Below are 20,215 nucleotides of genomic sequence, written 5' to 3'. Positions count from 1 at the left end.
ACTGTGCCAGCATGAGAACTTCTTCTATACCAGTCACCTTTAGTGATGAATGAGCCCAGGCACCCCTGGATGAATGGATAGCAACTCGAGCTCCACTATTGCCTGTAACAGAATTAGCTTTCAAGCAGCATTGATGAATTCTTCTCTTAGGCTGACTTTCACAGGCCAGCAAAGCAACTTGTCAGATTTTAAATCCTTTATCCAAAGTCAACATCTGAAGGCTGGCTTAAAACACATTCCCAATAATGCCTAAAGCTGACCTTATTGATTTGGTGGTCTTCAAAATGTCCCAAATGTTTAGACAATTAAAGATTGTTCAACCAAGGTTGAAACGACACCTACCCTGCCTGTTTTTCTTCCCCACATAAGTATCTCAAGTAGTTCAATTATTCTTATGAGTTGATTTTTAAACTAGTGCTTATCTGAATGCCTTCCATTTGATAAAGAATCAAGAACTGAGGATAATTGAGGTCTCATTAGCCTAGACCAAGATGAAGGATCATACCCCAGGATCCTACAATCCATGTTTCTATGATATCATAAGAATACATTTAATCTACTGGCATCATGACATCATTATATCATGGGATTGGTGAGTCCTGAAATTTCCTTTAGTATTAAAACAATATTATTTTACCTGGGCAGTGTGGGAAGTTCTGTATATGTGTTGCTTTTATTGGTTAATTAATAAAGGAGTTGCTTTGGCCTGTGGTAGGACAGAATGAAGCTAGGTGGGGAAAATTAAACTGAGTACTGGGAGAAAGAAGGCAGAGTCAAGGAGAAGCCATGTAGCCACCACCGGGGACAGACAGGCCTGAATCTTGTCAGTAAGCCACAGCCATATGGCGATACATGGATTAATAGAAATGGGTTAATTTAAAATATATGAGTAAGCCAGAAATATGCTTAAACTATTGGCCAAATAATATAGTTTCTGTGTGATTATTTCGAGTCAGGATGGTCGGGAAATGAACAAGCAGCCTCCCAAACAGATTGGTGCCCTATATGTGCCGGCTAAATCCACATAAAACCTGAGAAAGCTTAAAAAGGAATTCTAGACACAGCAGAACAGAGTTCTTGGCTAAGCCTCTATCTGTTTGTCAGAAAATGTAGTCACTACAAGTCATGAGGGAATTTAATGGGGGCATGTTATCATTTTGATGTTAATTGTTTCCTTTGGGCACATGAGTTTGAATATTTGTTTCCTCAACTGGTTGTGCTCTTGGGGGAGCTTGTAGAACTTTCTGGAAGTAGAGCCTGTATAGAAGGAGCAGACCTATGGAGTGTGCTTATTCATGATGTCCAGCCCAATTTTGACCTGGCCCCTTTCTACTTTCTGGTTCACTGAGATATACTACATTATTCTACTGCAATGTTTGTCTGATACTACATATTCCCTGCCGTGACCCTCTTCCAACCCTGCACCCAAACAAATCCTCTGTAAGTTGCTTTGCTCAGGTGTTAGTTTACAGCAACTAGAAAAGTAACAGATAGAAGACCTATCGCCAAATGTCTACAGAGGGTTGAGTTTGGTCCAGGGCAGAAAATGATGTCTTCCTGATTCCACTTGACTCTCTTCATACTTCTATCCTGTGTCCCTGTTGGGGATGCATTTTCAGAGTTCCCTCTCCTGGAAGAAAGATGGCTGAAGCATCTTTAGCCTGAACTGCTCTAAAAGCAGAACTTCCTTTTAGGTTAATGTAAGTCCTGCCATCTAGTCTTGACCATGGATGAACTTGATTATTTATCTCTCCAACAATCACTATGTCAGAAGACTTGGGGAGCTGGTTGACTAGTGTGGGCTTCATGTCTCACTGGTGGAAATGTGATGGTGGCCATATTTGCTTGTAAGAGGCCCCAGACCTTAGTACAACTGATGCCATGATGGAAATGTCATTCAGGCCTTGGAACCTAGCAACACCTGTCAAAATGAGAGCAAAAACCCAACCCATCAAAGGCCACAGTTCTGTGAAAATTCCCTAAATATACAAAGCCTTTTTTTTTTTTGCTTCTGTAGTTCTACTGTTCTTGGCAACTGAGGTGTGTCAAAGCAAGATGTGGGGTTTTTATTGGTGTGTGTGTGCTTGAAATCTCAACCTGAGAAAGGCTTAGGATTGCACTCAGATCCAAAACACTAAATATAGTCACTGGTCAACTAACAAAAACTTCCTGTTGGCTTGAATAAAACCTGTATTCAAGTGGTTTTCTCTGGAGGATACCTCAGAGCTTACCAAGGAGGAGAGGACAGAGTTCCCTTAAAAAGAATACAGGCAGGAGAGATGGGCCAGCGGGTAAAAGCGCTCATGGGACAAGTATGAGCCCAAGTTCAGATCCCCAACACCCTCATAAAATATGGGTACAGCAAACATCAGCCTTTAACTTCCACATGCCCACAGATAGACAAGCATCCCCTCTCCCCACAAGATAGGGAACTATCAGTGTTCATTACTAAAAGTGGTAAGAGGCTTAGGTTTTGATTTTCTGTAAGTATTGCTATTGGAATTTTAATGGGGACTGTATTCAACATATAGGCTACTTTTGCTGGGATGTCCATTTCCACACTATTAGTTCTGCCAGTCCATGAGCATGGAACCTCTTTCTGTTTCTCATATCCGTTTCAGCTTCCTACTTCAGTGTTTGGTCTTTTGCAACTTTGGTTAGCTTTTTTTCTAGGGAGACTTTGGAGCCATTGTGAACTGGGTTGTTTATAAAATCAAAAAAATAAAAATAAAAAATGAAACAACTGCAAAACCCCCTGAAAGTATACCTATAATGCGATCCAGTAATGCCACACCTGGGCACATGCCCAAAGGACTCTAAGTCTGCACAACAGAGAGACACCTGCACATTATGGACTGCCACACTTTTCACCGTAGCCAAGCTATGGAGTCAACCTGGGTGTCCATGAGCAAATGAATGGATAAATAAAAAGTGGTGTGCATATGCAACATAGTTTTTACTCAAGTCGGAGAACAGAGTTATGACATTTATAGGAAAATGAATAGAACTCGAGGCCATACTACTAAGCAAATTATGCCAAAGTCAGACAAATATCATGTGTTCTCTCACGTGTTTTACCTAGATTTTATACACACATATGTGCCACACACACACAGTGAAAAATAAAAGGGGACTATTTGGAAGGCTGAGGGGAGGATGAGCATGTAATGAAGGCGGCTATGCACAAAGTGCATGACGTACTTGAGTAAGAATGTCATTAGAAAAGCCTTCCGTTTGTATAGTGAATATATAATCTTTCTGAGGGGAATAGGAATGATGCTGGGCAGATATAAATTAATGATTACTCTTGGCAACACAATTATACTTTAAACTCCCCAAAGGCAGGCACTCTGGCTTATTAACTTTTGAACAGTCCCATCTAGCCTCTAACAAATGACACGCTACATGTTCAAGAGCCAGTTGTTGATTGAATTGGTCCATGAACAAAAGGCAACAAGATGAGCAAATTTGCAGTGGTTCAATATTAAAACAATATCTTGTTTTGCACTTGATGGATTATAAAATTCAGACCAAACTAGCTTAGCATGTCATGAGGGCAAAGGAAAATATTAAAAATGTGATTTGCTCCTACAAGGACATTTTGTTATGCAGTCCAAATAAAGAGAAGTAATGTGTCTGAAGTGCACACAAAGCAGAGCGAGTTCTTCCAGGACAAATTCAATGAAAACAGAGCTTGATTGACAGCCCAGTAACAGTACCAACATCCTATAGGTTGAGAGGCGTGTTTATTTCGTATATCCCAGAGCAGTGTCATCGGAAGAATAAATATTCTCTGTTCCAAATTCAAACACTTTGAGTCAATGAAGGAGATTGTTTTCAGTCACAGGGGGAAACCCTAGACAGCATGGTTCAGTTTCTACACAAGATCTAATTTCCCCCAATTCCAATCCTAAGGCTGCCCTCCACTGGGATCGTTTAGTTAACACTAGTATCTAATGGTGTCAGTGTCTTGTGTCTTGCCTTTTTACCATGTCACTATGCTCTGGCTCGTTCCCCCTACTTCTTAACTCCCTTTCTTCCTTGCTGTGCGTTTGTATGTGTGAGTTGTGTAGAGGCTAGGTATCTACATTGGATGCCTTCCTCTTTTGCTTCTCTGCCTTGTTATGTGAGATAAGTTCTCTTGCTGAATCTGGTGCTTACTAGTTCCCTAAATTGGTACTTTGGTGAGCCGTGGCAAGGAGTTTGTCTTTGCTTCCCTAGCTGTGGGAATCAAAGATGTGCACTGCTACACCTGTTTTTTTAAATATGTTATTGGGGATCTGAATTCAAGTTTTCACATTTGACTTCTTTTGGCTTGATGTCTGAATTCCATCACTACCATTCTACTCGGGGCTCAGTCTTGGCTACCGGATATGTATGTATTTATGTATGTATGTATGTATGCATGCATGTATGTACGTATGTATGTATGTATGTATGTATGTATGTATGTCTAGCGGGCTAGGAGAACAAAATAATTACAACCCTAGAGACAGTCCCTCAGCTCATGCCTGATTTATTTTGATGGGGAGAACTTTGAGAAGACTTTTAATCCCTCTTGGTGGGATGACTGAGAAACACATGTTCAGTGTGTATTCCAGACACTCATCAGAGTCATGGATGGTACCATCCTGGTAACTGACTTGATTATCCACATTGCAATGACTTTCCTTCATTTACTGTTCTCCAGGGATGCATGCAATGAGCTCACATATAAATTGCTTACCCTCAATTATTCTCAGTTGATATTGGTTGGGAATCATAAACTGTGGTAGCTCCTTGCAGGGTGGGGAAACTACTCTCAGTCCTCAGAGTAGTGAATGCCACAGACCCTCAAATCATAAAGGGAAGCTTGAGCAGTGAAGGTCAGGAGAACAAACTCCACTTTCTTTGTGGGTGAACCTGTTACATAAGAGAAACTTTAGACAGTACCTAAACACACAAATATGCCCTAATTCCAATACAATTTTACTTATGAAAACAAAACATGAGGGCAGATTTGGCCTGGAACTCTAGGACACTGACTCTTGGTTAATAAGGTCAACTTGTGCCATTTCCCCAGTTCACAGTCCTGCGGTTTCATTGTGCACCTTCTGGCAATCTTCTCTTAATATGGAAGTCTTTGGCAGACTGAGGAGGAGAAGTGGAAAAATGAGGCAAATTAAGGTAGAGCAGAGGAGTCTGAGCCTTGGAGAGGAAAGGAAGAGACAGCGTGAAGAACCACTTCAGAGACGAAGGCAGGAGAGAGAAACACTAAATTCTAAACAATATCGTGGGGGCAACGTTTAATGGAAGGAATGGGGTTAAGAAATGCCATAAATTTCATAAATCAATTTTCTAAGATTTGGGCTTTATAGCCTATGTTGGAGTCTCATTGAATAAATGTATGTTTTTCATTATGTTTTTATAACACATTTAAAGCACATTAAGGCATCCAGAGCTCTCAGAGAAGAGGAAAACAGTCGAGAAGCTCTGACTTTGCGAGTAAGCACATCCATTCTAAGGAAGGCTGCATTTCATCAGGGCAGAGAAAGATCTACAGCCATCTAGCTTCCCTGCTGTTGTCTAACTCATTGTTCTTCTAAGAGCAACATTAATAGATGCTTTATTGCATTCATCCCCTTTTGAAGGGATATCCTTAACCTTCACTTTACTGAAGATTCATTTGCCATTGAGTTTCAGGCAGTTGGCTGACATTCCTACTCTTGAAAAAACATATGTCTGTTTTATTGAAGGTGAGAAAAAGTGAAATGTGTTTCAAGAAATTATAGCATGATTTGTATGTTTTTGGCTTAGAAACTGTGGGATTTTAGTGATATCTGATGACATTTTAATTAATTGTTTGTGGGTGGTGTTGGTTGAAAAGAATCATGGGGAAAGGGCTTTCTTGGCTTCGCTCTTGTGAGGTTGTTGTGAAAACCCACCTGCGCTGGCTGACAGCTTGGTTGTGCTATGACTTCAAACCTTGTGCCCTGAGACATCCAACAGGAAGAAATCCTCTTCACACCATCGTACCACATACTGACCAAGTCATGTCTTTTGGGACCACCTCTACCCAGGGCTTGGTGACCTCACTTTTTCTCACCTGGGGTGAAGGTGAGATGCAAGACTGTCAATTGTGTATCATTACATAGAAGACTACTGAGGTAACCAGGCCCAGAAAGACAGTTATCACAAGTAATCACTCATAAGTGGTTTTTAAACATAAAGCAAAGAAAACCAGCCCACAGATCACAATCCCAGAGAACCTAGACAACAATCAAAACCCTAGGAGGGACATGCATAGATCTAATCTACATGGAAAGTAGAAAAAGACAAGATCTCCTTAGTAAATTGGGAGCATGGGGACCTTTGGAGAGGTTTGAAAGGGAGGGGAGAGGTAGGGAGGGGAGCAGAGAAATATGTAGAGCTCAATAAAAATCAATAAAAAGAAAAAAAAGAAGACTACCTTCCATGAGGTGAGCCACAGTTTTACAGTCAAGAAAGATAAGATGCTGCCAATCAAAACCCAGCCCATTGCTCATCCAGTCTGCAGGATGAAAGCAAGGAAAAGCCACAGGGAAGCCATTACCTGCCAAGAATCTGCCTCTTCCTCCCTCGGTTCTTCCCTCTCTCCTTCCCTCCCTCCCTCCCTCCGTCCATCCCTTCCTCCCTCTCTCCTTCTTTCCCTACCATTCTTTCACATTCCTCCCTTTCCTCCTTCCTTTCTGTCTTCCTTAAATTTGTATAAATTATATACTCTGAAGGTAAGTAAGTCCCTCGAAGAGGGTTTCCACTCTGTTGTTTTTGTTTCCTGAGATGCACAGGACTCATTCCAGGGTCCCTTTCAGCTCTCCATCCTTCTCTCTTCACTTGATTCAGAGGTTGTGTGGTCTGCTCCGCTTTGATGAAGAACTGGAGAGAAGCAGATGAGCTCTTCCTGCTTTACTGGCTTTTATGCCCACTGTCACATGACAGGATACCATGAGCCTCTTCTCAGTCTGGAGGAAATGCTGTGGATGTGGTTTTCCTGATCATGTATCTATCATATGCTATAAAATCAACTTGATCTTGAGAGTGGAATTTCCCACATTTTCCTTTCTTAGTCCATTTGGGATGCTATAACAAAATACCATAAGCCAAAATGAGCAAGCAAAACTTATCTATCAGTGTGAGACTGGGGCTCTAAGATTCAGTCACTGGAAGATCCATTGTCCGGCATGGGTCTCACTTTGGAGTGCACAGGCAGCACTCACTGTGTCTTTATACGGTGGAGGAGACTGGCAGGCTCTCTGTGTGAGAACACTCATTCCAAAAGTTTTGTCTTTGTGACCTAATCTTCTTTCCAAGTCCCTACCTTCAATACCATGTGAAGTTGAGAAGAAATAAGTGTTCAGACCATGGCATCTTTCTAGAAGCCAACTTTCTTTCTTCTTGATGTATGACATGATTTCTGAGGAGATTTGAACAAATATCTATTCAGTCCAGATTGGAAATCAATGAAAAGCCAATATACACACACCACCAAACTCCAAGTTATCGAACCATTGAATTTTATTGGAGTTACATATAGGAATATAAGTGAGGCTACTTAGAGGAGCAGAAACATCTCAAAGATGACTGCATCACTGAAGCCTACCCCAGCATGGCTGACAGCTGATGAAATCTGGGAACCTGGAGCTCATTGCACAGCCTGTAGGCAGCTCAACATGTTGGAGAGTATCCTTTGCAGATGTTTCATTTAGCCTGAGTTTCTTCTGGGAAGTTCAGTTGGTTTCTGCTTCTTCTAGGCAGCTTGACTGACCTCTGTTTCTTCCAAGTTGCTTGGCTGGTTTGAGGCTCTTCTAGGCAGCTTGATTGGTCTGAGAATTTCATAGGCAGCTTGATTTATTAGAGAGTGACTCTCTGCAATCTTCGATTCTTCCATATGCTTGGAGGGTGGGTGTTGTGGGACAATGGTTTTTACCTTTTCAGTTTTATTTTAATAAAACACTCATTGGGCAGCAGCCAGGCAGAAAGTATAAGCAGGAGAACCAGGCAGGTACTAGAGGCAGGGCGACAAGAACAGGAGAATTCTGGGAAGAGGAAAGCTTGGTCTGCAGTCATGACCCAGTTATGATGGAGGTGGGTCTTGTATTTATCTGTTGCTTTCATTGGTTAATTAATAAAGAAGACTGCTTGGCCCTGATAGGAAAGAAAATTAGGTAGGTGGAATAAACAGAACAGAATGCTTGGAGAAAGAAGCTGAGTCAGGCAGTCTCCATGATTCCCCCACTCCAGACAGACGCAGGTTAAGATCTTCCCTGGTAAGCCACCTCGTGGGCTACACAGATTATTAGAAATGGGTTAGATCAATATGTAAGAGCTAGACAATAAGAGGCTGGAACTAATTGGCCAGACAGTGTTTAAAAGAATACAGTTTCCATGTAATTATTTCAGGGCATAATCTAGCCATGTGGGTGGCTGGGTGCAGGGGACGCAGCCCCGCCGCTCCTATTGCAACACAGTTATGAAGAAGTAAGATGTGACTGCCCTGCTGAATAAGGTACTGAGCCACGTGGTTAGCATAGATAAGAAAAATGGCTAATATAAGTTATAAGAGTTAATAAGAAGCCTGAGCTAATGGGCCAGTCAGTTTATAGTCAATGTGGACCTCTGTGTGATTTCTTTGGGACTTAATGATGGTGGGAACTGGGCAGGACAGAAACCCTGACAGCAGGTGGACTAGTACATCTAGCTGGTATCAAGGACTTCTTGTGACTATTTTGAATTGTTTATTCTTGAGCTTAAGGAACTTGCCTGAATGGTGGAGTGTTACACTTCCTCTTAGAACAGTGTGTTTTCTTCTCTTCCTTGTGAATATCCTGTATTCTCATGAGCTTACTACCAAGACAGACAGTTTTATCTCAGGAAAGCTATCCAACACTTCTAGAGACAACCACCAGGGTTGATCAGTTCCCTCTGCACACTAGGTGGAATTCCATTTCAACTCCGTGCACAGAGTACACATGGAATATAGTCTAACTAAACTTCAGAATATCACATTCCTTGACCCATAAGGATTGGCTAATGGGTGAGCGTGTGACCAAAGGTAGTCCAGTAGGTCTTTATTGGAATCAACTGAACAACATGCTCCATCTTCTGAACTTAGGGAAGGAAGGATACTAAGGTGGCAGCTGTTTTGTCATGACTGGGTAACCAGGAGAATGGGGGTGCAAAAATATAGAGGAAGCAGACAAAGACCAAAACTGGATACCTGACTAGATGACAACTGAACCTAGCTGTGTCTGAAGCCAAAACCAACTGCTTCTCATTCTGATGCCAAACATCTCAATATCGCATTCATTTCAGTGAGTTTTCTGTTTTTGTTTTTTGTAGTAAACTGAAATTTTGGTGTGCTACAAGGGAAGCTAGTAAATATTACCACTGAGGCACAGCTTGTTTGATGTTGTTTTTCAGCTTTTGAAATTGTTTTAAAATCACCTCCAGAAACTGTCCATTCCAAACAGAAAGTATAAAAACATGGACAATATTGTGCTGACCTCTAAACACCTGATGGTCCTGACTTCTTTATACACTAAGAGTTTGTTGGTCTCCTTTCAAACATCCTAGCACTTTGCAATTACCTTTGCTTGTTTTTGTTGTAGTAGTGATTTTGTTTTGCTTTAGTAAATATTTCAAAGTATAATTGACATACAGTAAATGTGAGTGCATTTAAAGAGAACGGCTTTGTACAGCTGCAGAATTGTAACCATAATCAAGACAATGAGCACATATATTACACACAAGGCCTTCATGTGTGACTGTATGCCATATATGTTTAATTCCCTCTTTGCCTAGGTCCTGTTCCCAGAAGTCACTGTTCTGCTTGTTGCTAATCTCCTGCATATTTTGTAGAATTTATAAAAGTGAAATAACATATTATGTGCTTTTGGGGGGTGGTTATTTCCTTCAAAGTAATTAGTCTTGACATCTCTCTTAGTATTTCTATTGCTGTGAAGAGACACTGTTACCATGACAACTATTAAAAAGTAAAACATTTAGTTGGGCTGGTTTACAGTTTCAGAGGTTTAGTCCACTATCATCATGGCTGGACATAGTGGAATGCAGGCAGACATGGTCCTGGAGAAGGAGCTGAGAATTCTACATACTGATCCAGAGGCAACAGGAAGTGAACTGTGTCTACATTGAGTGTAGCTTGATCATAGGAGACCTCAATGCCAGCCTCCCATAGTGACACACTTCCTCCAGCAAGGCCATACCTACTTTAACAAAACCACACCTATTATTGCTGTTCTCTATGAACTTATGAGGGTCAATTACATTCAAAGTACCACAATATCTGTGAATATCATATTGTAAACATTTAGAGATCATTCCTCCTTATTGCTATCCAATATCTCATTCTGTAGATATACCACAATGATTCATCTTTTCATGTATTGGGGAACATTTGACTGGTTTTAAATTCTACAAATAAAGCCACTATAATCATCCATTAGTGAGTCTTTATATGTCTAAAAACATTTCTGTCTTTTCAGACAAAACAGAGGTGGGTTATCTGGATTCTGTTATAAGGAAGTGCTAAATTAAAACAAACACACAAAAAAACAAGCAAAACAAAACTATTCAACTGACTTCTAAAATGGCTGTACCGTGTTTCAGTCTAACTAGTTATATGTTTGTTTGAAAGACAATGGTTCCCAAAGGAAGTGGCACTATTAGGAGGTGTAGCTTTGTTGGAGTAGGTATGGAGTAGATGTGGTAGACAGTTCACTTCCAGTTGTCTGTGGATGGAGATGTAGAACTCTCAACTCCTTCTCCAGCACCATGTCTGCTTGTGTGCCTCCATGTCCAGTCATGATGATAATGGACTAAACCTCTGAAACTGTAAGCCACTCCAATTAAATATTTTCCTTTACAAGAGTTGCTGTGGTCATGGTGTCTCTTCACAGCAATAGGAATACTATCTGAGTTAGTCTTTTAATTTTACTCTTCCTACTATCTGTGCCAAGGTATATTACTGTGATTTTAGCCTTCATTTCATTAATGTCTAATGGTACTTAACATCTTTTCATGTACATATTTAGCATTCATATATTTTCCTAAAATACATGCCCAGAGTTATTTATTTACCTATGCATTTCTTTATTGAGAAAGACTCACATGTCGTTCAGGTTGGCGTTCCACTCACTATGGTGAGGGATGAGCTTAAATGTCCATCTTCTTGCATGTCCACCTTCTTTGTGTTGGGATTACAGGCATGTGATACTCTGCTAGTGCATGTGATACTGTAGATTGAATATAATGCTTGGCAAGAAATTTAGGTGCCTGTTTAGCTTTCCCTTCTTTTTGAGACAGGGATTCATGGAGTGCAGGTTTACTTCAGACTCACTATGCAGCAAAATTTCATAGTGTGTTTTGTTTTCTTATCACTGAGTTTTGAGATTTTTTTCAAATATATTCTGGAGTTACTTTTTATCACTTGCACAATTTATAAATATTTCCTCCCAGTCTATAGCCTATGTTTTCCTTTAAAATTCAGAAATTTTAAATTTTGATAAAGATCTAGTTTATATCTACTAAACTTTTAATTTAAATGTTTTTAAAAAATAATTTAATATATGCAAGTGTTTCTCTTGCATGTTTGTCTGGGTACCTCTTGTTTACCTACTGTTTACAGAGGCTAGAACACGGTATCACACTTCCTTGAAATAAGAGTTCAAATAGTGAGCCACCATGTGGATACTAGGAAATAAATCTCGGCCCTCTGGAAGAGCAACCAGTGCTTTTAACTAAGGAGTCGTTGCTCCAACCCCTTGAATTATCTTTATGTTGTCATTTTTAATGTCAAATACAAACAATTTTGTTTCCAAAGGATTGCCTCTGTTTTATTCTAAATTTTGATAACTTTAAAATTTACCTCTATGTCTATGGTAGATGCACAGTGAAAATTTAATTCAGTGTATAAATGATGGTGTTTTCAACAAATGGTGCCAGAGAAATTGGATATTTCTACATCAAAAGGAAATGAGAGGACTTTTCTCAGCAATTCTATGGATGCTGAATAGAATGAATACTCCATACATAGAAACACCAATTAGATAGAATAGGTTGATATTATTCCTCAGCCCTTTTGTATTTCATACTGACTTTCTGAATACTTGTTCTATTAATTATGAGTAAAATTAAACCATCTGAGTGTGTTACTGGATTGCTCTATTTCTCCTTGCAATTCTATCAGTTTGATATATGTATTTGTTTCTTTTATTAGGTGCATAAACACATAGGATTGCTATCTCTTCTTAAGAAATGGCTTTGAGTGGGGTGGTAGAGTGACACACCTTTAATCCCAACACTTGGGAAGCAGAGGTAGGTCGATCTCAGTGCATTTGAGGCCAGTCTGGTCTACAAAGTGAGTTCAAGAACAGCCAGGATTGTTACACACATACACACAAAAAAAAAAAAAACAAGAAGAAAAAAAAGAAATGTTTTTTGCCATCTTTTATCCTGACAGGATGAGTTTTGTTACCCACTGTAACTTAACTTTCTGATATTAATAGAGACACCGCATACTTCTTTCAACTGTGATTAGCACTATGCATGATTTTTACCTTATTAGTTTAATATATTTATATAAGTATTTAAAAATTTGACAAGATTATATTTTTACTGTAGGTAGTAAATGGCTTTATCTTTGCCTTTTGTCTAATTTGATAATGTCTACATGTAAATTCACAGGTTAGGTCACTTACATTTCTTATGAATTAACTGCACATGATTTATGACTGTGATTTACATCCTCTTCTGGCTTCCTATTTGTTACTATACTATGTCATAATTGTATTTGCTTCTGAGGTTGCGTCAGGCTCCACTCTTTCAATACCGTCTACACGCAGATTTTGGGGCTGAAGAAATGGCAGAAGGGGACCCCAGTTTGGTTCCCAGTATCTTCACTAACCTTCTTAGATTGCCTATAATTCCAGATCTAGAGAATCTTTCTTTTGGCCTCTGTGGGTACCACACTCACACGTGTACATGCTGCCACACAGCCTTTGTGATGCCAACCTTCACTTCTCCTGCCCTGCCCTTTGCATCACTCTTACCATACATCACACTTTTACAGTTCTCCATGCACTGCTTTTAGTTAAACAATGCTTTAAATAGGTATTTAAATAAAAGAAAATATAACACCTTTGTCCCATATGACCTCCATTCCTGGTACTCTTTGTTTTTTATTTATTGTCACATTTTCACCCACTGGTATTCTTCTGCCTGAACAACTTCCTTTGGAAATTTATTGCAGTGCCTAACTGCCAGTGATAAATTCTTTCAGTTCTTTAAAAAGAACCTGAATATATATTTATTTCATATTCTTCTTCAGCACATATTGCAATACAGAGGAAAATTTCAGTTGACAATTCTTTTAGGGCTTTGAAGATGTCCTTCCATGTTCTTGACTGTGGTCTTTACAAGAAGGAATTTCCCATTGTTCTCATCATTATTCCCTTGTGTCACACATCTTGACATGTCTTTCCTTTCCCTGCTTTTAGTAGTCTTATCCTTTTCACTAATTTTGGGTAATCTGACAATGATGTGATTTGCTATTTTTCTTCTATCTTTCATGTGCCCTTTTCCTATTTTCTTGAAATTGTGTGTGTATATATTTGTAGTAAAATTTGAAAAATTTTTTGTCATTCTTTATTCCAGGTTCTATATAGCCCCCATCTCAGAGACTTCCCGAAAATTGCCTCACAACTCATGTGTATGTTATTCCTGATAATTTCTGCTGCTATGTTTCCAGGGTGAGAGTGTTCACCGAAGTAAAGGCTAGCTGGCTGTCAATCCTCCTCAATGCATACTTCATCTCAGATACAGCTTTGCTGGTCGTGTGGGATGAGGTTATGGTAATTATATTAATGTTTCTATCAGACAATTCTAACAACTACATCAGTACTATGATAGATTTGAGTGATGTATTTTTCTCTTTATGATAGCTGAATATTTTTCTTTTAGCATTCTTCTTTTTTTTATTGAGAAAAGGAAAAAAAAGTTTCCCCCTCCTCCCAGCCTCCCATTTCCCTCCCGCTCCTCCCACCCTTCTCCCCCTTCCCCCACTCCTTTCCCCCTCCCTCTCCAGTCCAAAGAGCAGTCAGGGTTCCCTGCCCTGTGGAAAGTCCAAGGTCCTCCCCCCTCCGTCCATGTCTAGGAAGGTGAACATCCAAACTGGCTAGGCTCCCACAGAGCCAGAACATGAAGTAGGATCAAAACCCCGTGCCATTGTCCTTGGCTTCTCATCATCCCTCATTGTTCGCCATTGTTTGCTAGATGTCAGCTATTGTGACCTTTATCTTGCTGGGTACTAGATATTTTTGTATTCTTACATTATATAGCTTTTCCGGGTTTAAGTTGTTATGAGAAAGATCTGAGGTTGGACTTTTGTATGTTGCTTGTAAGATTTATTAGTCTCTAAACTCTTTCAGAAGAACTCTTTCTGGGAACAATCCTGGGGCTCACCACATTCATCCCCAGTGTTTTAGATGCCCTTGTTCTTCATTGCTTTTGCAGGTTTTGAAGAGTCATTGTCTCCTATTTCCTGTTCTGCCCCCTTGCTCCCTGGCTATTTCAGGTATAAGATCAAATCTAGTTCTTGCAATTTCAACTCAGCAGGAAACAAAATTATGGTCCTTAAAATAAATTTTATTCACCATTCAGTACTGTGATTGCCATCCCCATATATCAATGATGAGATTGGAGTACTTCCATACACTGAGGGTTTTATTTCCCTCAGAGGTCAGCACAATTAGAGAAGTGAGTTTATAAAGGAGAGATAACCACCAAGTCAGATGCTGGTGATGTGCCAGGTACTTATCTTTTCTTTGTGAAATTGGTAGTTCTTGATCAAAGCAAAACACACCCATCTTCCACATCTTTTTAGAACACCAGCTTCTTTATCTTACTATTTTTGAAATTATATACTTTCAATTAAAGCAGGAATATATCAATTTTAACACCTTTGGAGATTATCCTGCAGTCACTTCAATAATGGAAAAGTAAAATGGAACTTCCATCCTGTAAGACATATCATGGGGAGATAAAAATCTCCCTCTAGTATTGTTATTGCAATGGTGTTATGGGACCTATTGCCATCCCACAGTAGGATTCAAGGAGCTGCTCGAAATCCTAAACAGGAGAATGAACTTTCCAGTTCCAAATCAACCACTGCTTGAGTGCTTGTCTGATGACCTTTGACTCATCTATTCTGGATAAATAGGAAAATCAGTCAACATAAGAGAGATAGGGTTAGTAGACAAAGTGAGCCAAATCTAAGAGGAAATTATTGAAGACTCTTTCTTAGATCAGTGAGTCATAAATGTCATTTTGCCTTTATAAAGACAGCTTTGGGTGAAGGTGGCAGATAGTCTCCCTGTGTAGTCTGTCTGTCTCTGTCTCTCCCCCCGTCTCTTTCTATCTTCTCCCCTCACTGTCTGTCACCTGCATCCTCCTGAGGATGGATGAGAATGTGTATGTACCACAGTGCGAATGTGGAGGTCAGAAGACAGTTCCAGCTCTTGATGCTTGCATTTCACCTGGCCTGGTACAAGACCAAACTTTGTTTTTCTGAGGCATATTCCAGGACAGCTGATTCACAATTTTCTGGGGATTCTTCCATCTCCTTCTCCCATCTCCTTATTCTACTGTATCAACTTTTAGCCTATTCTGGGTACTTAAATTCAGTTCCACTTGCTTGATAAGAAAGTGCCTTTGCCATTGAACCTCTCCCTAGCCAACAAATCAGAGTGATCTTAGTAGTAGAAAGTCTGGGGGCAACATGAAAGGACCACAGGGTTGGAAGCTGCACCAAAATAAAATCTATAAGACATATACATACATTTAATCATCTTTTATCCAAAAGCTCATGTTCACACCTTCTTCGCACCAACCACAAGAAAGTTTTAAGCTCCCTAGTTACCCCAACAACCACCTGTTTCCTTGACCCAGCTCTCTGAGATCCTCTAGTGCTCGTCAGTTGTTTTCTGGGAAAAGCTCCCTGGTCGTTAGATGTTTCTTTATCTCCATGACACCTGGATTTTGTACTGTTGATAAATAGCTTGTCTTATTGTAGGCCAGTTATTCTTTAATATTTCAGAGTACTTTACTTCAAACCTCTCCAAAGGTTAGGGTGAAATTGAATTTATTTTAACATCTCAAAACATCTGATATAGAGACTATTTGAATTTCTTTTATAGTTTTACTTCTTAAAACCCTGATAGATAACTCACCTTATTTCAAGAAACCTTAAAACAGTGCAAAAGGAGATAATTAAAATAAAGTTGGGATTGGAGAGATAGCTCAGCAGTTAAGAATGCCTTTGCAGAGGGATGAATTTGGTTCCCAGCACCCATCCCTGGGGGTTCACACCCACCAGTAACTCCAGCTCTTGAGAGGATCTGACACCGTCTTCTGGCCTCTGGCCACACACACACACACAGACACACAGACACAGACACACACACACACACACAAAAAAAAATATATAAATTTCTTCCAGCTTGTCAAACATTTTCTTTGCTTGCTCTTTCACTAGCCATGGCAGTTTCTTGAGGGCACATTGCTTCAGCCTGTTTGCTCAGGACTGTGCTCAAAGATGCACACGGTTTTCATCCTAAAACTGGATTAACTAGGACTTAGGTTTGCTTGCTAGTCCACAGTCTGCTTTCTTTGCCTTTTAAAATACCTTACAATGTGTATAATCATCATCATTTCCTCTGACAAAAGGACTTAAGGAAGGAAGAGTTTGGTTTTGTCCCACAGTTTGAAGACACAGCCCATCCTATCAGGGAAGGATGGTGAGGTATGAGGTCTCACACAACATATATGGTAGGGAAGCAGACAGTTGAGTGATGGTGCCCAGGTTCTTTCTTCTTCCTTAGTCTGGGGCCCTAGCCTGTGGAATGGCACCTTCCCTTCTCAGTCAGCCCAGTCTAGAACATTCCTACAGACAGCCCAGAAGTTTGCCTCCTAGGTGATTATAGATTTTTTTTTATTTTTTTCCCAAATTGTCAGTATGTTCCAACACATATTTTCCCATTGAGGGAAACATTTTCAAGATTTTACTATTAAGTACAAGACTGTGAGAAAGTACCCTGGAGATTTTTTAATCTTTTAAAATACTTAGAAGTATTGTGTTATATGTTAATTGGAAACACTTCATTTATTTCCTTTTTTAACTATGAAAAAAATCTTTAAATTTTGAAACAATCCATTTGGAGACATTTGGTTTTCACAACTGTTTCCAAATTAGCCCCCTCCCCATTTTAAAGCAAACATCTTAAAGCACAATCTGAAAACATTTTGGGTATTAAACTAGTTTATTTTCTAAACTTGCTGATGGGTTACAAAAATTTTCAGCAAAGATTTTATAATGGGGCAAAGCGTTTCAAAAATAAGTTTCAACTATTTTAAAGCACTTGAAAACATATCAAACTTTAAAATGCATTTATAAAACGTTTAAATAAAAGTGATTGCAATTTACAGACTAAGTATATCATGTTCATTAAATAGCTCTATTATTGCAAATGTTTCTCCTTCCCGATCTGGTCTTCTAAGCTCAGAAAACACATTGAAAATGGGATATTTTTAAAATCAAAAGAATATGAACAATTTCTTTTCATTTTGCCATCTTCTCTGTCCCTTTCCATATCTGGAACTAAATTTCCCATTCTTTCATTCACTGAGTAGCCAGTTACTAAGTGCCTGGTGATTGGTCATAACTATTCCTCCTGTTGGACGCACAGCAAAAGGCAAGAGCCACTCCATGATATCTTTTTCTCAGAAGTTATATATAGATGTGTGTATATATATATATATATATATATATATATATATGTAAATATATATATCCTCATATGTTTTTATAACATATAAACCATATGTTATATTGGTTTTCCTCCACCAGTTCTTCTACCTCGATAGTCTTCTTTGCCACAGGCCCAAAAGCAAGGAAGCACGCAACTACAGGCTATAACCTCTGAATTCAGCCAGAAAGAATCTTCCTGCTTTCTTGGACATCTTGGTTATTTTGTCACTGTGTGTAAAGTTGACTGGTACACTTTATGATTTAGTCTAAGGAGAAATAGCATGAAGCAAGGGAAAATAAACTGCAGGAAGCATTGGGGGCAGAACTTCCGATTTAAGATCGAGTGGTCAGGCAAGGATTTGAAGACACAACGTTTTAGTAGATGACTGTCTGGGAAAAGGAGAATCATAGATTAAGAAGTAGAAGGTGCCGAAGTCCCGAGGCACAGATATGGACATGCCTGGGGTGTTTTAGGGTGCACTAGGAGACACTGCTATGAAGCATTGTAGATAGAGTACTGTGAAGAAGAGAAAGAACAGTTGGAGAGGAGGTCAGGACATACTGGGGATGGGATAAATAGTATGGAACCTTCCAGGTCATTGTAGGGCGCAGCTTACTCTAAGTGAAACAGGAGGTCGTCCCTTTGGACACTGGCTTAATTATCTGACTTATATTATTTTCTTTTCCTTTTTGTAAAAAATACATTTCAATCACAGTTTCTCCTCCCTCTACTTCTTCAGATCTTCTCCTCCCCTCTCCCCTCTGCTTCCATTTTCCTTTATTAAAGAGCAGGCCTCCCAGGGATATCAGCTAAACATGGCATAACAAGATACAATAAAATGAGGCACATGTTTCGTCTACTCCCAATGGAGACCTGCCCCTTTCTGAATGGAGATGGAGTAGGAGTTTATGGGGGGAGGGATGAAGGGACATGAGGGGAGGAAATAGGAGGAGTGGAGGGAGGGGAAACTGTGGTGGTATGTAAAATAAATGATAAAAATTAATAATTAAAAAGGACTAGGCAAATTCCTCATTCGAGCACTGGGCAAGGCAGCCCAATAGGAAGGAAATGTTCCCAAGAGTAGGTGAAAGAATCAGAGACAACCCCATTTCCACTGTTAGGAACACCGCAAATCACTAAGCTGGCAACCATAACATACATGCAAAGTGCAATAATGATTACACTCATGCAGGCTCTGATTGCTGCTTCAATCTCTGTGAGCCCCCGTGAGCCCTGATTCTATGGGCCATGTTCACTGGTGTCCACAACCCCTCTGGCTCGTATAATTCTTTCTCCCCTCTTCTGCAGACTTCCCTGAGCTTCAAGTGGGGAGGAACTGACTTCTATCTCCAATTTAGTCTCTTTCTCTCTGCCTAGTATTTGGCTGAGGGTCTCTGCATCAGTGGACTTGCATTTTAATGGGCACACTCTGCCTGCTGTTCTTAGGAATGCAGGTGGCTGAGGATCAGACTCTGGGAATCAATTGGGGGGTGAACAGCTATAGTTCAAGTGTGAAATGACAGTAGTGGAGTTAAGGTGGAGAATAAGGTTCCATTCTGAGTCAGGAAATACACAGAGCTTTGACTTGTGGACTGCTTAGGAGTCATGAACAAAGCCAAGAGTTGTGGGCTTTAGCCCAATGGGCACTCTGATCTATAGCGAATTACAAGATAATGCACTGAGCAGACCTCAAGACAACTAAGTTTAGAAGTAGGTGTTGGAAGTTGGCTTGGGGCATTCTATATCTACAGGGTCTCTAGAGAGCCAAGTGGAGATGTTGGTCGACAGCTGGCTATACAACTCTGAGTTCAGAAGTCAGACAAGGACCACAGATGTCAAGATGGTAGCTGTCGGTTTATAGATTAGATTTAATGCCATCAGGCTTTTTTAGATCACCAGACATATGTGCTATAATGTGAAGGACAAAACACACAGTGACTGAGTTTTGTGGTAGGTCACTACTTTGAATTTAGAAAAGCAACAAGGAATCCAGAACAGGAGACAGACCTTCATCAGAGAAGGAGTATGTTAGTTTCTATCTGTCAGGCAAGGAAGTGTGATGGAGGAAGGTCATTGGCTAATAAAGAAACTGTCTTGGCCCATTTTATATGCCAGACTTTAGGTGGGTGGAGTAAACAGAACAGAATGCTGGGAGGAAGAGGAAGTGAGCTCAGACTCGATAGCTCACCCCTCTGGGGCAGACACAATAAAGCTCAGACCCAAGATGGACGTAGGCTAGAATCTTCCCAGTAAGTGCATGTCGGTGCTACACACATTCATAGAAATGGGCCAGGCAGTGTTTAAATGAATACAGTTTGTGTGTTGTTATCTTAGGGCATAAGCTAGCCAGGCGGCTGGAAGCTGGGGCGGCAGGA

This window comes from Microtus ochrogaster, unplaced genomic scaffold, assembly GCF_000317375.1.
Source record: "Microtus ochrogaster isolate Prairie Vole_2 unplaced genomic scaffold, MicOch1.0 UNK1, whole genome shotgun sequence".
Classification (NCBI taxonomy): domain Eukaryota; kingdom Metazoa; phylum Chordata; class Mammalia; order Rodentia; family Cricetidae; genus Microtus; species Microtus ochrogaster.
This window is presented reverse-complemented; position numbering follows the sequence as displayed.